General features: G+C 46.1%; 1 protein-coding gene across 4 annotated transcripts in view; it reads right to left on the reverse strand.

Moving 5' to 3' along the window:
• Positions 1 to 17,372, reverse strand: part of LOC105568791 (amyloid beta A4 precursor protein-binding family B member 2-like) — a 95,257-nt gene that overhangs the window by 68,081 nt on the left and 9,804 nt on the right. The window lies entirely within an intron of this gene.

Consider the following 17,372-nt stretch of genomic DNA (forward strand, 5'->3'; position numbering starts at 1 on the left):
ATGCACATCGATACACAATATACGACAAGTGCCGAGCGTAAACGGGCGTGTCGCCGCGCCGCGTCGCGGAACCGCGAGCCGCGCTTCCGGTGATATAATTTCCGCTCCGCGTTCGCGTCCGGATAAGTCGAGTATTTAATTCGCGAAACGGCGGCGTGATAAAAAAATCATCGAGGAAAACTGCTATAAGGTAGGCGAAAAAGCGCGTCGACGGCGGACAGGCGCTCGTGGCGTTAACGTAACTACGGGGGTGGAATTACAAGGGGGTTAATCAACGCACACGTATGTACTCGCGCAAACACACATGTACAACGGCCGGCTTTCGAGTCCAAGAATTGTAACTGCGCCCTGGCAGTTTTCCCCATGGACTTTATGCTCGTAAGAGAGAGAGAGAGAGAGAGAGCTGGAAGAGGCAGAAATAGAGACGAACGATCATGGGAACAGGGAATGGGGCACGAACGGGGGGCAAGATAGGGAACGGGAGGAAGAGGTACAAGAGCAAAAGTGTCGGGACACGGTCCATGGCAGAGAGTGGAAAAGAGATGGCGAGAAAAAGGGAGCTCGCAGGGGGAGGGCGAGAGGGGTGGTTTTACGAGGTGAACGCGGCACTTGTCTGCGACGAGCTTGCGGGCTTCCTCGTAAATTTAACTCGAGATCCCTCTCTCTCCTTTTCCCTCCGTGCTCTCTCCATTCCGTTCCCCCCTTTTTTATAATTTACCGCGAGCCAATGGGGATGCCTATGCCTCATATTTCTTCATAATGTCGAATGACCCGAGACTACTTCCTTTTTTATTGCGGCCTTTAATTGCAAACGAGCCTCGGGAGATAAACCGTCCCGTACGCGCGTGTCTCGCGCGCGCGTAAAATCCGCATTCTAACTTTTTATCACGTGAAATGATGTCGAAAAAGCTCATGTTGTCACATCTCAGTCCTGTGTAATAAAGTGTATCAATAAACTCTGTACAACCAAATCGAGAGTCGTAATTTTCTTTCCGCCGTCCCGTTTGCATTCCACTTGACAAATTTATTACGCGTGTCGCGCTTTTTAACGCGATTGCACGCGCCACCCTTGCGCGCCGGCGTTGATCCGGCGCGATTTTCGTGATGGACTACCGGCGAAATATCCACCACGAGCCGCTGATACGGTGAAGTGCTATCGTAGCTAGGACTAATCTGGGATATTACGGCCCCAGGTCCCGGTTATTAATCGCCGAAAACTTTACACTAAGCGGGTATATATCGCTCGAACAGTTGCGCGGTCTGATATTGTCGCGTAGGTAATTAATTATTTCTGATAAGTGCAAGCTCGCTCGGAGAGTAAGAGTCACGACGATCGCGCAGTATCGCGTTAATTAATTATCGAGGATTAATGTAATAACGTTTTATGGAAGTATCGCCGGCGGCAACGACTTTGCCGTTAAAATTGTAAAACGAACTAATGGAATGCGGTAAAATCGATAAGATGGTAAATCCGTATGCAAGTGCAAACTTATTAGCGAGACAATTCAGTAATGCGCTGTATACGCACGCGTTTGACTTGATACATAAAAAATTATATGTGTATATAGAGAAAGAGATTAGAGATTGTCGCGTTCACATGAGTCTGTGCTCCTCGCGTCGCGATTAGAAAAGCAATAGAGCATTCTTTGGAGAAGTTACGCTCTTTCATTTGCAAGCGTATGGGTATTCTCCTCGGAATTTCTGACGTAACTTTTATGGCTAGACACGCAAAAGAAGATAAAATAGGCAAAACGACTCGTCGAGCAAAGAGGACACGAAAGGCGCGACAAGACGAGACGAGAGGGAGGGGGAGGAAAAAGAGGCTGTAACGTTTTCAGGGTGGCTTCCCGGCTAATTCGAAACAACCTCCGCTCCTCCCTCGAATTACAAGCGAGTGGTAGGGAGAGAAATTGGAAATGGGATTGCGCCGTCAGGAGAGAAAAGCCCTTTCTCTTTTAAATAACTTAATGTCTTTTGTTAACGTATGTTCGAAATAGTAAGCAAAAGTCGCATGTGCGATTGTCGTATTATATTGAATATGCACGTAGGTAATCGTAATTTATTAAAATTTTAGTTCGTTAAAATTAGAAGAATTATTGTCTTAAAGTAAAAATTATGCGCGAAATAATTTAATTCAAAGGTGAACGAGCGAAGTAAGACACGAATCGTCAAATCGAATTCACAAAACGTAAGGTAAAATGCTAGCTATGTACATATGTCTATCATGTGCAAATTATTTAACACATTTTCTTAATAAAAGCACGAATATTTGAGTAATAAATTTTAAACATAGCTATTAAATTAAATATCAAAATTTTTTAAAGAATGACATTTAACTTCATTTTAATTAGAAAGTTGAAATTAATTCAGTACACAGACTTTCGAAAAAAAAAAAACATTACCATCGTCTTCTTCTGCGTAATCTATTGAATTATTATCGGACATTATTGCGTTTCAGAAATCAGACCTATCCGTGTCGATGACTCTATCCATATCCGAAATGCGTTCTTCGCAACTGCCGGCCTATCTATTGTCATTATCACCGCGGAATTTACGCAATTTGTTCTCGCTTGGATAACCAATTCGTCCGGCCATTCGAGCACGCATTCGACGTAATGTTAGCTCGGCAGTGCGTAGGGCTTTATCGCCGCGTGATTACCGGTGCGGCTCGCCGCTTTCACGCGACCCGACGTTATCAATCTTCGCCGGGAATTTCACGGGACGCCCGTTCGTATCGACGTCGACGAGACACAGCGAAATGTCGTCGCGTCGCACCGCGTCATAAATGGGCGCGCACGTGCGAATCCGTACACGACGTCGCGCACGGCAAAAGTTATTTACGCCACGCGCCCGGCCACGGGTCCCCGGCTAAGTTCCGCGACGCGTGAAACGTGTCCGCGTGAAATATGACGGGGCCACGTTTCGGGACACGTCATTTTTTTCGCTCTTTCTTCGCCCCCGTAATTTAATATCCGCGACACTGGCGCGACGCGACGTCGCGCATGACGCGGCCCGCCTTTCCGTTTGTCGTTAAGCGCCGACAACTTTGCGAATCTTACAAACGCGACGATGCAACGCCGACTCCTGTTTCTCGTGAAATGTCTTTGACGCGACGCTAGCCTTTATTTTCCGCAAGTGTCGCGCCACTGTGAAATTGGCACTTCGTTCGTAGTAAACGAAAGTTTTGCCAACATTTTCATTTGCACCCGGCGAATAGTTTTACAGCGATAAATAATTAGTTTTCTTCGAGTTACAAATTATTTAAAAATAGTTCAGCAGAACTATTGTTAAATTGCGTCAGGAAATATGGAACTCGCCTGGAACTCTGTAAAATTTTCCAGTTGAAATAACTTTTTCTCGCAACTTGAGGTGCGACGGTAAGTTAACACCTCATATTTTCAAACGTCATTTTTTTTCCACTCAAATCGACGGAACTATTTCTGAAACCTGCCAGAGACTGCAGAACTATTGCGGGTGCAAACGGAACTGTTAATAAAACTTTCGATTTGTGAAAATAACGCGCCAACTTTACAGTGACACATGTCACGGAGTTTGTATCGTCACGTTCCGTTTCACCTGTTTAACGACATTCTCGTGTTACAAACTTAAAAATGTCAATTCTTTCGCCTTCCTACCCGATATTTTTCGCTGTTCGATTAGCAGTTTAAAAATACCACCTTGCGAGAATTATTTCTGCGCTCGATCCGTTCGATGTGCGAAAATTCGTACAAAATTTTCTAGCGCCGGAGACAGAATTTTCATTCATCTATCAACGCGTTTCTTTTCTTTTTTTCGTACACATTTTCACTCGGTTTCGGTCGCGCGTTTCCTTCCGCCGCGCGGCGACGCTACCCCGCCGGATGAAAAACACACGCGCGATAATTTTTCCGCGATAAAATATTCCCCCGCTCAGAAATTTTTGTTTGCCCGCGCCGCCGCGATGCCGCGAGAGATGCGCCGAGCCGTGCAACGACCCCTCGGCCCTTGCGAGAATCGTCGTTTCCTTCTTTTTATTTTATTTTGTACAGCGTTACTCGTTCGCGTTTAACGCGCTATATGTTTTCATTATGCGCCGGCTCTCGCAGTATTATGCGCGGCCGCGCGTCTCGCTGCGGGAGGCACGATAGCGATAACGTGAGCGCGATAATAAATTGGTTTCGTCCTTTCCGGAACGTGTCTGTTTGCGGACCGTAATACCTGTAACGCGACTATATTTCGCATTTCGACAATACCGCCGCCGGCCCGTACCTTCGTGATGCACGTTCACTGTTTTACCGAGTCCGTTTCGCATTTTCCACGAGGCAAGCGCGAAAACCTATATCGCTCCACCCGTTAAACATTTCTGTACATCTCTTTTTATCGTAGGTACAAAAAAAACCTGCGCAGACGTAAATATGTAATCTCGCAGAACACGCCGAAAATACGACGAATCAATACTCGTTTATTCTAATGTATTTATATACTCATATACGAGCAAACATGTGCGCGATTCTCGCAGATTTGTAAAAATAGTGGCATAATCGCGGTTTTTTGCAAGAGAGCTCTTTTCGTCGCTAATTAAATGCCTCGGCGAGAGCGGCATAATTATTCCGCGATGTTTTATCACGAGTGCCTAAATGCGTGTCCATCCGCCGGCATAGTTAAGACACCTCGTAACGCAGATGATGCCGCTTTTTAGGGCATAGTTCTAGAATCATAAAGCGGCAGATGTCATAAGTTGAAGTTACCCGGGGGGGGGGGGTGGCTTTAACAACGTTATGGAATGCCATTGGACGAAGTGCCAGCGAGAGATGAAGGCGCAAGTGACACCTGCCGTAGAGCGCATTTGCCGGGAGAGAAGAGGCGTCATTCGCTTTTTATTCCGTAACAGAATTCCCGATGGATAAGGGAGAGGAAATGTTTGTGAAATAATCTCAAGGGAATTCAGACGGGGATTTCTGCGGCAGGTACGGCTGCGGTATTCCAGGTATAATTTCGAGCCGTCAGTCAAACGGGATTAAAAGCGAAGCGCGAGCTGCTTTAGCGAAGTGCCGATCCCCTTTGCCGTCGACAAAGAGAATTACAAATGGAAGATTTTATGACGCGGGTTTGCATCGGGAAACACGAGGATTTCTATGAAGAGCATCTGGGGAAATCACGAGTTTATCCACCAAGAGTCGTCTGTCCGAACCGTTCTTGTACCACGAAAACCTCGACGCGACTCGGCAAAACGGTCGTTTAAATTCAACGGAAACGAATATCGCTCGGTGGATTAGCGTTCCTTTACTTTGTGGCGATCCAAGGCCGCGGCAAAGAGAAAGAAAAGTAATTGGCGATACGCTTTCCAAGTCGTCGCCCGAGTCAACGGCCGAAAGATTTCAAGAAGGGAGGAAAAAACCAGGCGGCGAAAAAAGAATGGATCTAGGGAGCCTCTCGAGAAATTCGTGACTAATTAGGACAATAGCAGGACATTCGGTGAGTAAGCGGGATTTTAATGGACAGGCCTTCTCGATCATTAGGAAGAAGTGCTCTTTTTCTTCACCCACCCGTACCTTTCTCGTCTAATCTCCTATCCTCGAAATCTGCTTGCGAAGGACGATACTATCTTGGGGACCAAGAACCTGAAGATCTCGTTAGGGATCTCGTTATATTTAACGCTCGCTTCGTTTTAGTCGGAAGCTCCCAAATTTGATTGTATATCGCCGTGTAATTACCTAATAAACACCGTCAACATTTCGATATAATTAACTCGGCGCGTTGCTGTTTTGCTTCTATTTGCGAAACGAGTTTATCGAAATAGTCCAAGTACATGTTCAAATGCACAAAAATACTGCACAAATTTGTGAATGTGAAATTGTCGTGGCTCAATAAAAGTACATACAAAGTTTCACGGAGAAAATTTGGCTTCGCGTAGTTCCGGCGGACTATCGAATTTCCTTGTGCAGAGATTAGGAGTGGAAAAAAGGATAAATGCAATTTGCTACCGAGGTACGTTACGCGAAAACGGGGGATGTTTTTTGTTCGTTTCGGGCCAAGAGCAATTAAAGCGTGGAATCATTATCCCCGCATTTAAAGCCTTATTTACGAAGAGAGAACTATTTTTCGAGCGTGATATACTGTCGCGTTGAAAAATTCTACCTTGGCGCGCAACGGTGTCTTATTTCCTTCTCATAATAACCGAGCTACCGTTCTCCTCCGGCAAGAGAAGCGCACCCGCTATTTTTGAATTTAAAGTGCAACTTAGTGTCTCCCGTGATATATCTCGTGAAACTAAAGATAACAGCTCGGCTTGCAGCCACCTTTTTTTTCCGCTCGAGTTACTCGTTCAGGCGAATTTACGCAGTCCCTGTTTGCGCACACGTCTTACCGGGATCATAAAGTGCTTAATCACCGCGACTTGTCTTCCAGCTCTCTTGATTGCGCGGAGACGTACAAACGCGAAAATATTATTTATTGTTGTTGCACCGCACGGCAATCTTTTTTTTTACTATGTCGCGGCACGGCGAGGTAATCTGATCAGTACGCATAATAATAACGTCACCGCAGAGAGTTTGTCAAAGATACCGACGCACTAAGTATCATGTTGCCCCACGAAAGGCAGAGTACTGGCTGGTGCAGTACTGCAACGTGTATGAATAATTCAATGAAACGATAACGGCATGTCGCGTGCTAATTTAGGGTCGCGTTTCTACCTAATAATTCATAGTTAATGATATATCAGCGCCGTTCTGCGTTCAACAATTCACGAGGTACCGCAGGGAATATTTTTCAGTATCGGGATAAACACGGCACTACCTGAATTAATAGTTTCGAGAAACTCTTATCGTGCTCTTTTAACAGCGCGCGTTAATTGTATTAATTCCGAGAGGTTTGGTACACATAGTTCGCGGAAAAATTTCCCTCGCGCACAGCGCGCGCCGTACGTACTTTTTTCAAGACAGTGCATCGATTCCCAATTTCGGTTATCGTGTAACAGGTCGAAAACGATTCGATTTAATTGCTGGTGGCCCGAACTCCCAATCGGAAAACACGGCGAAAGAAGCTAATGAAAAAGAGAATGCAATCTCGTCGAATTAATAACTGGCCGTGCATTCGGTCGAGTCAATATGCGACAGTAATTCGCGCAATTGGTAATAATGAGTCGTCAGAACAAACAGAGACGACGGCGGGATGCGTCTATGTGTGCGTGTGCGGTGCGTCGAGCCGGATAATTTATGGAATTATTCAGCGCCGATAATTGCGCGTTTCGCGGAGCGTATTACAGGATCGTTTTGTCCTCGAGTTTATCGGCAATATTTGTCACCGCGCGCGCTCCGATGCAACAACCCTCAGACCTTACTTACTCGACCGACTTTACGGGGTACCTGAGTCGGTACCCGTAATTATGGCGGGTTATGGGACATAAAGAGCGAGAGAGGGAAAGACGAGGGACAAGGAGACGGCTGCGTGCGGAATGGCTTTTGTGCTTGCCACATTTATGCCACGACGGTGAAGGTCAATGCGAGTGCATCGAGCGAGTATATCGGGCGGGCAGATTCGAAATAAATCCGCACCCTCAGAAAGTTACCGGTACAAAATATATTTATATTTCTCACAACCTCATTTAGTATAAAAATAAGACGATACCGAAGTAAAAGCAATAATTCTTATTCTCCTCTATCGAATTAAAAAAGATTGACTTACTATATTGAGACAAGAGTAACTTGTCGTTGTTCCTGCGTTTAAAATAAATTTTCCCTCCATCTTACGCACGAAGCTGGCACCGCGATATTAGACAAAAGACGATACATACTATCACTTTATTCTAGATTTGAGACTTTTTCATTTAAGATTGAAACACTCCTTTCTCTGTAATAAATGATTAGCGCTATACCGATACTATTTTATGATACATTCAAGTGTAATAGCATTGGATCCGGAAATATTTTCTGTGGGCGCGACGACATGTTTGCGAAAATAGGATTTACCTAGTATCAAAAGTCAATCACGTTTGTGTTCCAATAAGTTGAGCGTTTGTCAAAGAAAAATGTACATCGAGTTTTTAAAACGAAGAGCCGTCTGATTAAATATATTTTAATCGCGTACATCTTTTCCACGTAATTCCAGTTCTAAATGCAAAAATGAAATGCGACCTCATAATCGCCCTGAGCGCTGTTAGAGAGAAATAACGGACAGCTACTGTCGAGACAAGAACCTCCGAAGCGTGATATAATCGCCTCTTTATCCACTCGCGGTTGAACTTCCCTGACATTTTAATAAATGTCATTTACTTTTTAGCGCGGCGACGATGGCGTTCGAATAAAATGTTGAAAAATACGCGAAGGCAAATGAACAAGCGGGAGATAAGGGGGGAGGGGTATCTTCTTTCTCCTACATTGCTTGGTGGACGTGTACCTTCGCCAACGAATATCGCAATCGCAAATATTTGCGTAAACGTCCATTTTAGCGGCCACCGAATCGCGAACCAAGCAATGGCGTTTCAATAGCGGTCGACCGTGTTGCCGCGGTCGTACATTCAATTTTCTACCTTCCCTACGACTCGCCGACCAGGCGATATTACGTGTTTCTCATAAACTCGGGGAACTAAATGAAATAAATGTCAGCTTCGCTGCACGGTAAAAGGAAATCGCTTAGCTCCTTAATCACTTATTTTGCTGTATATAACTTGTATAAAAAAAAATACGCGCAAGTGCTAATGAGAAAAAAGAATTATTATACATATTTTACTTAAAAAATATTATATTTCCTCTGCAAAGTTATTCTATATTTTATTCGGATGACGAGATTCGACGAGACAGAGAAATATCTCGTCGTGCATTTCGCATGCGGCACTTTGCGAAAATTACGCGATTGCCGGCAACTTTGCGCATCTTCTTTTGTGTACGTAAACTTCCCTCGAGTGAAGTAAACGAGAAAATCTGTTTCGCCGCGGGACAGAGTTGCGGAGGAATCGTTGAAGAACGAAGTCGGACAAGGAGTGCCGCGGAACGACCTACCAAATTTCCTGCCGGTGGCCGAACGACGTAGGGAAAAAGAGAGATAGGAGGAAGAAAACGCCACGGGGCGAGAATAAGGGATGGGGGGGGGGGGGTAAAAAAAGTTTATCGCTTCTCGGCAGAGAGCGCGAGCGACTGCTGGAAAATCTCGAAAATTATTGCCGCATGCCGCCGTAGCGCGAGATAGCTCGCGCCGCGACGAGCAAGGGAGGCTCTCTCGGCGAAGAGAAGCGCGGATGCAACTTCCACGTGCGCCGAGAGACAGATGTCGAGGGGGTGTGAGAAGGACGAGCACGAGCGGCGACAGAAGTTCGCGAGTAACCGGCAAAGTTTCGATTCGATAATTCCAAGTATCGGAAAATATCGCGTCGTCGGAAGCATCGGTCGCGAGAAACACTTAATTCGCGATCTCGCGGAGAAATTTCATTCGTTCCTTAAAAAAAAAAAGAAACGTTGCACCTTGAGACTGCAGTCGTTTACGCTTTACGGGAAATTTTCAAATTTGGCCCGACTTTCCGTGACGCGCTCTTCGAAAGTTGTCGAGTTGCAATTCCACGTTTCGCATAATGGAACGTACTCATCCTGCGGCGCGATGCTAATCGCGACTCGCCCAGGATGGTGATTTGTCTTTGGCGAGGGATTTGTATTCCGATGGAATATAAATTTTCCATTAGCGAGCGCGAAAGTTTCGAGGAAACTTGCGACGAGGACGATTCGGGGTTAACGGAACCTTTGCGATGAAAACGTCGCAGACGCAAAGTTCGCGTCCTGCTTTAGGGCGCAACTTTGCGCTGATGGCAGAGCGAGGGAGGAAGAGCATGAGGAATATTTTGAAATTCGTATCAGTGAGAAGTTTACGAGGCGCAGACGCGCATCCTCTCGGCGACGGCCATGGGGCAATAAGTTTCGGGACTTATCCTCGGGATGAACGCCATTTCCAGAAATCGAGAGACTTTCTGCAAAGTCGGGCCAGACACCGCGCAAGCCCAGCGATTTAATGTAAAAATGCGCATGCACTTTATAATAAGATGAGCAATTTAAAGAAAACTCTTGTAATTTTTATAATCAATTTCCTTATTTCCTGCCAATTGCTTTTGCTCAAGTATCTATCGAAAGAGAGAACACACGGAGTGTTTTGAGCATGAAAGGTGAGTCGAGATCAGTTCGACGCATCAGCGGAAAGTATTTGCTCTCGGCTACGGCGAAGAATTCGGACTTTTCGCGGATATTTCTGCGCCGGTAACGAGATCAACGACGAATCTCTATGCGGATAGGGCTTCAAGTGGAGCACGCGAGTTGTACCCTCCTGGTGGCAATATTCACCGTCCATCGTGTCCCTTCCCCTGGCGCGAGATAATCTTGTTACCGACGATACCTATCCCCCTAATCCGCAAGCACGTGTCTACGTACGCCTAATCGTTCGTCGAACCGGCAGCCAGAGAGAAAGGTAGCTTTCCCGCCTGCAAAATCTAGCGCGCGTCTCCTGCTGAGGAAGCTTCCATTACGAAAAGGACGGAGGAGGATATCGGAAGATGATACTACGGGGATAGTCGGATCCCGTGATTGCCGGCGTTGTATGGAATCCCGTAGGAAGGGTCGGATCGGTCGACGCTGGATAATCCACTTTCATTCGACGACTCGACTGCCCCCGGTAAGAGCCCGTTGTCAACTTTAACCCTTAATCGTATTGTTATCCCGCCGGGGCTTTGTAATTCAGTGAGCACGCTAGGCGTATACAAATTTTTTTTAAACATTGCAAAAGTAAATTCAAGGAGCGTTAAACTTTAAAGTTCGCAAATTAATAAAATTCGCATGGCTCAATTGTGATAAACACAAATTCGAAGGAATGAAGGACCAAGAGCCGTGACAGGGTGTTAGTGTCGAAATATTTCATATTCTGAATTTATTGCGAAAAATATAACCTCAGCCAGGGGTGTGAACCTGGACCTCCCTCTCGCTAGGCGGGGCGTCTCAACCAATTCGACCACCGAGGCGTATGGAAACACTCGTCGCAATAAACAGTCTAATGTTGATTCCCGAATGCCACCCATCGTGACAGTACAGACTTTAAAGCTCGAATTTAAAAGATGGAACTGTCAAGTGCCACGAATTGAATGCAATTGCACATCTCTCGTTAGCAGAATTAGAGAAATCCGCCGTTAGATTTGATTATTGTCGGACAAGCTGAATAGAAAGCATTGCTTAATTATAACAGAAAAGGGAAAGGGACGGGACGCAGCTGCCGCGTCATGCTCAGATAATACAATTTCCTATTTGTAAGACGAAATTATAGATCCTGCGGCCGCGTGCCCTATCACTCTCATCTAACTTCCCAATAACGAGTTTCGGTTGAGTAACCAGGGACGCTTGTTTACTGGCGGATTTGTTATGGTAGTCACACGAAATGGAAGCGAAATAAGAATCGATAGGATCAGTTCGAATTGGTCGTTTGTTATTCCGGAGGGATCGTTCAAGCCTTTCCCGCGGATAAGGAACGAGGGAGAAAATCGCAAAGAAAAACCGGCGTATTGTACATTCTTCGCGAGCGAGCAATCGGAGTGGCTTGGCGGTCGCGAGCCGGAAAGAAAGTTCGCTATGAATAAAATGAGTGCTTTATTAAGAGCGCTCGATATGCCGGAAGGCAAATCCTCGCAAGGCCGAACGGAAACGTCTCGTATCATCATCATCATCGATTAAGAGTAGGTGGTCGCGGAGGCGACCTGTTTACCGCTCCCCCAGGAAGCCGACGGCGCAAGCATGTATTCCTATATTATGCAAAGCTTTAATCGCATACCTGGGAACCACCTCGCTGAAAGCAATTAACTCTATATTCTATTTAGTAGCCGGAATATAAGCCAAATGTGATATACCCACTTTACTCGGATACTTTATGCACATCGAGCTCTTATACGTGCTGTTGTTTTTCTCTTACCGCAATAAACATATTTCTCTGTAATATCTGTGAATTTCTACTCATTACCATCCCCAGCTTTTTTTAGCGTGTCAATTCTTCAAGTATACGCGACTCATAAACTCGCGACAATCTTAATGGAGTATATCTTGTATTAAATGTAATTGCGTAAATTATAAGCGCAACCGCATTACGAGATTACCTAAACGCAGAAATATTCCGGCCGATGCTACGCAGATCTCGCAGGGATAGCTTTTTTCCCGGCAAAATTCCGCTCTTTTCCCTCTCTCGTGCCGGGAGCAACGGCGGCACACAATTCCGAATTATAACCCGGCCCGCAGATGCGGATGGGCCGCCGTTGTGCGAGGGGCGGGTGTCTGCATGTTGATCCGCTGATGTGAACCCGGAGGTGTATCTGCCTCTAATAGAGAGCGGCTACCCCTGGGGCAGCTTATGCCATTCCGGCCAGACCGGGACGAGCATTACACCGACTGTAGATGGCTGGCTTTACCCTCGTTTCTTCGTCGAGCTATGATAGAGCCAGCTATGTCCTTCTCACTGGTCCGCACCGCTACGAATTAACGCCAAAATACTCTGTGATATTTCGAGGCTGCCCACGGGACCGACCCGACCATTGTTACCGGTCTCCGTTAACTGAGGTACATCCCTGACGATCGTTAGCTCTTCGCAGCGAAACGTACGCCTTTTTTAAGTAGCGATATTTAAATGCATCGAGACAGATAACGATGGTGTCGCTAAGAATCGTAATAAGGTTGCATAACTAGATTGATATAGTGGAAGTAACAAAATGCAATCTAGATTGCTTTCGTCTCGTCTTCAAAATCAATTCCGACTTTCACGAATCTATAAAAAGAAGTGTGTCTTAAGTGTCTGGGATATCGCTCGTTGTACGCGTCCAATTGTACGCCGGCTTTCCCATTTACGCTGAAACGTGTGAGGCAACTGTGGCGATCATCCAGACGGCATAGCTGGCGAGAAGTGGATCGGTAATTTCATTTGCACGGCGAGCGGCGCAAGCCGAGTAAATGAGCGTCGCAGCCGGGTATAATGTACGGCGAAGAATCCTATCGGAATGGCATTTCTGTCACGGAGATGTTTCTCGTTCTTCTCTCCCACCTCCTACCCGACTTTATTGCATATCCCAAGTTCTTGGCTCACCCGCGCCCCGCGATGCACCGTGAGCTAGTACGCTGGCGGCAGTAAACGCCGGCTATATCCGATTTATTGCGAGCACGACGCGTACAATATCGTGTCGCTGTCGAATGTCGTACACACCTGACGCGTATAATCTGATATAAGACACGAGATCGACGAAATTAATTAAGACAGGATTTAATTGGAACTGATGCGGAGCGGTGCAATGTTCAAGTCGAGTTTGAAACGGAGATCAAAACTTCTAGATCTAATTACATTAGTATTCCCTGCGCGTTTCCGTAAGTTCCTTGGCATTAACGATCCGTAAAAAAAAAAATACTTTTATCTCGCATTCTCCGAAATATAGCGTCGAGATAATTATTGAATGCTCGCGGTAATTGATTATTCCCCGAGGGTAAGTTTCGATCTTCTCGATCTTTTCTAATAAATGTAGTCTTTGAACGTTGTTAGGCCGGGACTATTTGGAGATGTAGCTCGGCGCGTCCCTCCGGATCTTTCCCGCCGTGGTGAATTCCATTCCCGTTCTGAGTATTTTCTCCCCGCATAACACGTCTACCATCTCCAATTCCAATTATTTCGTTCGTTTCTCTCCGCCGAGCGCACCCGTTCTCGTTGGCTTATTATCGCTCTCCTCTCTTCGGGCACGACCCACGCGTCACGCACGAGTCCACACGCGATTCGTATGCGAGAGAAATAAGCTTCAAGCCCAAAAACGAGAAGGCATTTTGACAAACAAGAAGATTTATTTCCTTACCTCTCGGCCGCGTTTCTTTTCGCCGCACCTCGTAATGGCAATTTATATTCGCGTTTCTCGTAACTCTGACTTTACTGCGTGAATACAAATGAGCGCGCGCGCGTCATTCCCGCGCTTAAGACAGCGGAAAGAAAGAGAAGGAGGGGCGAAAGTATATGCGTTCACCGCCGAAATCACAGACGAGATACATAGTAAACCGTGTTGCATCTCCGCGAATGGTAATCCACCCCCTCTCGATCGATACTTCGATAGCTTGTTATTCCTCCGCGTTCCTCTCGCGAGTCACACCGCACGGTCATAAATCCGCGCGCTTCAGAAGAGAGAGGAATTTCCCTCCGAAAGCAGAATAATCTCCGGGAACGCATTGAAAATCCTATCACCAACCAATGTTGTCCGAATAAGATAAATAACAAAGGACTCGCGATCCTGCAATACATTAGCCTGTCGAAAAATTGTCTGTTTCTAGCCAAAATTCGTATTAACGCCGCACATTTTCGGTCTTAGATGAATATTCTTAACAAATTAATAGAATTCGTATGGCTCAAATGTGATAAACACAAATTTGAAGGAATAAAGGACTAAGAGCCTAGTGAGAGGGAGGTCCAGGTTCAAACCCTGGCTGAGGTGATATTTTTTCGCAAAACAAATTTAGAATAAAATATTTAGACACTAACAACCTGTCGCGGCTCTTAGTCTTTTATGCCTTTGAATATTCTTAAATTCCTCCTTTCCGTTTGATTCCTTTCGATCTCGAGCGTTCATTACTTTTCGCCGTCGCGTCATATATATATATATATATATATATATACATATATATATATACACACAATGTAAATCACGTCATTATTAAATGTAATATTCGTGTGCGAGACGAAGAAGCACTTTCGAAGCGGAGGCGACTATAGAAAGATATTAATATTCCGCGTCCGGTACGAGAAGTATATTCCAGGTAGCGACGTGGCCCTACAAGGGACTGCCGCCTGCCATTTTCTCGGCCGTAATCCACGAATTTCAACGGAGGACACGGGCACGCACGTGTCCGCGTGCCTCAGCACGCGAGCGGGCGTGTTTCGCACGCTGGGTCCGCCGCCGTTGCATAATCGTCCTACGGCTTGCATTCCCGGCATAATCTTGCCGACGACAGGACCAACGGAGGTCGTTACAACCTGCCCCTGCGCCCCATCCCCGCGACACAGTTTGTATAACGATGCCGGCACGTCCCGTACCCTCGCCGAAAACACGTATTCTATTCACGGATCAGCGTGAGGGCTAATGGACCATCGTGCTAGTTCACCCCCGAACCATTTTTCATCCTGGTTGTTTCCTCTTGTATCTCTCGTGGACGTTCCGAGCTTTTTCCGACGCGGATCAGTTTAATATTGATTAACAAGGATTCTTCGATGTCGCCAGCGACAATTAACAGCGTCGTGGTATTTTCTGACCATACCTGGCATTTTTTAATTATACAGAAAATGCGACAAATACTGTCATATGCCTCAGTGGTCGAATTGGTTGAGACGCCCACCTAGAGTGAAGGGAGGTCCAGATTCAAACCCCTGGCTGAGGTAATATTTTTCACAATAAATTTTCTGTGTTAAAAACACATAGCCAGTCAGTGTCGATCAATTGCTTAATCATGGTTATTTATCTGCTGGCGTCAAATGATTCTTCATGTGTTATAAAATAATAACTTAGTGGTGTATAAATTGATTTGTTCTATCTGAATTAAATTAGATAAATAATAATTGCTAATCAACAGTATGAAATAATCACCGATCCAAAGTTTAGTTTAAACTCAGCCGTCACGAAGATTCAATCGCGGGAACGGGTAATGAAAGGTCAGACTTTAATATCTCGAAACTGCGTCCGGCTAAGCGACGTTACGTGTTCTGTCAACATTCCTCTTGCTTGCCTCTATTTCGCCCTCCTGTGCTCTCGCTCGATTCCAAGATTCGCGCATGGAGGAAAGTTCCGACCGGACGTGAACTCTTCCTCCCACACCCTTGCCACGGGCCGCGTCGTTCCATCGCAGTCGCGAAAGTTAATAGGTAGGAAACTCGACGTAAGCCTCATAATAAAGTGGAGGAACGTACGGTCCTTTTCCTCCGCTTTGCACCGAGAAATATTTGCTCTGGCAACGGCCGAGTTCCGCCCAGCCGCTTTTTATCTTCCTTGTTCCCGGAAGTTTTCGCCACGGCGTACGTTCCTTTGCCGGAGCGAAAATTAAGCGCGACATGATTAATTAAGCGCGAGCCTCGTAATAAAACGTTATTACGTATCTCTCGAATGCAAGTTGCACAAATGATCGAGGTCATTTCGGCGCTGCGCTAAAAGTGCAATCGACTCTACGCTGACTTTTTCAAATCAAAACCATTAATACACCTTGCACGTTGAATCAAACTGTTTAACTTATCACAATAGAGATCTCGTTACCAGATTTTTATCGTCAACTACTGCTTCGACCTTTCAAACCTGATCTCGCTGTCTATCAACTTTCTAGTACACACTTTGTACTACTGGGGCCGTTTCTGACGCGATATGGCTCTCCACCATACGCACTGTTGTCTCCCAAGTTAATCGGCAGAAAATCTCAAGCATAAACCGCATAATAAAACCAGCAGACAACCGCGCGTTCCCTCCTTCCCAAGCTCGCTCCCCGTTTTTACGCGATCTCGAAGGAGACACTCCCCCTTTTGCAAAATCTGCTACAACGGCTGTGTCCGCTTTCGCGAGGTCGGTATACCGTCGGTATATTTCGTGCACCAGGTGGTACCACGCCGACGGTTAAAACAATTTGCCATAAATTTTCCTCGAGCGGAAGGTAACGGAGCGGGGCAGGGAACGGAGCGCGGTGTGGTGGAACCAGGGTACAGGAAGGATTCGGAGCGCAGGGATTCTGGAAAGAGTCCATCCGTGGTAAACCGATTTCATTTTCTGTCGTTACAGTTCCGCTACGTTTATCCGAGAGATATCGCGCCGCACGGCGTTCATAATATTTTTTTTTTAATATTTCGAAAACATTTTCGCGAGCACTTTACGGTACCAATATTTATCTTCAATATTCCGGTTTCTCGTACCGGGGTCCGAAAACTCGAGACAAAAATCTGAGATACCGAGAGATACTTTGCTCGCGAAAAGTTGCGGTAAGATCACACGTTAACATCGAAAGAATAATTATTATTCCAAAGAGGAGCAAAATTGCGGGAAACGAGTGAACGGTACTCTAAGGTCGCGCGAGCGAAAGAAAACGTTTTGACAAGGAGCGATCTCGTTCCCGGACTCCCGGAGGCGCCGAAAGAAGGGCGCGACAGCTTTTGGAAGCAGCCGGACGGCAGACTGAAGAGGCTGGAAAGATTCATAAAACAAGAGAAGCAACGAGGGCGACATATTGCCGCGCGTGGCATGTATTATGCATGAAGAGTTCCTGGGTGTTCTCTCCTTCCGCCTCGCCTCCTCCTCCTCCTCCTCCTCCTCCTCGCCGCGTCCTTTTGCTTCTACGCAAGTCTATTAATTCGAAAAACTGTTCTTTCGCCACCGCCTGCCACTTGTGTAAACG

Source organism: Vollenhovia emeryi, unplaced genomic scaffold (genome assembly GCF_000949405.1).
Source record: "Vollenhovia emeryi isolate VEMERY1.0 unplaced genomic scaffold, V.emery_V1.0 DF939127.1, whole genome shotgun sequence".
Lineage (NCBI taxonomy): Eukaryota > Metazoa > Arthropoda > Insecta > Hymenoptera > Formicidae > Vollenhovia > Vollenhovia emeryi.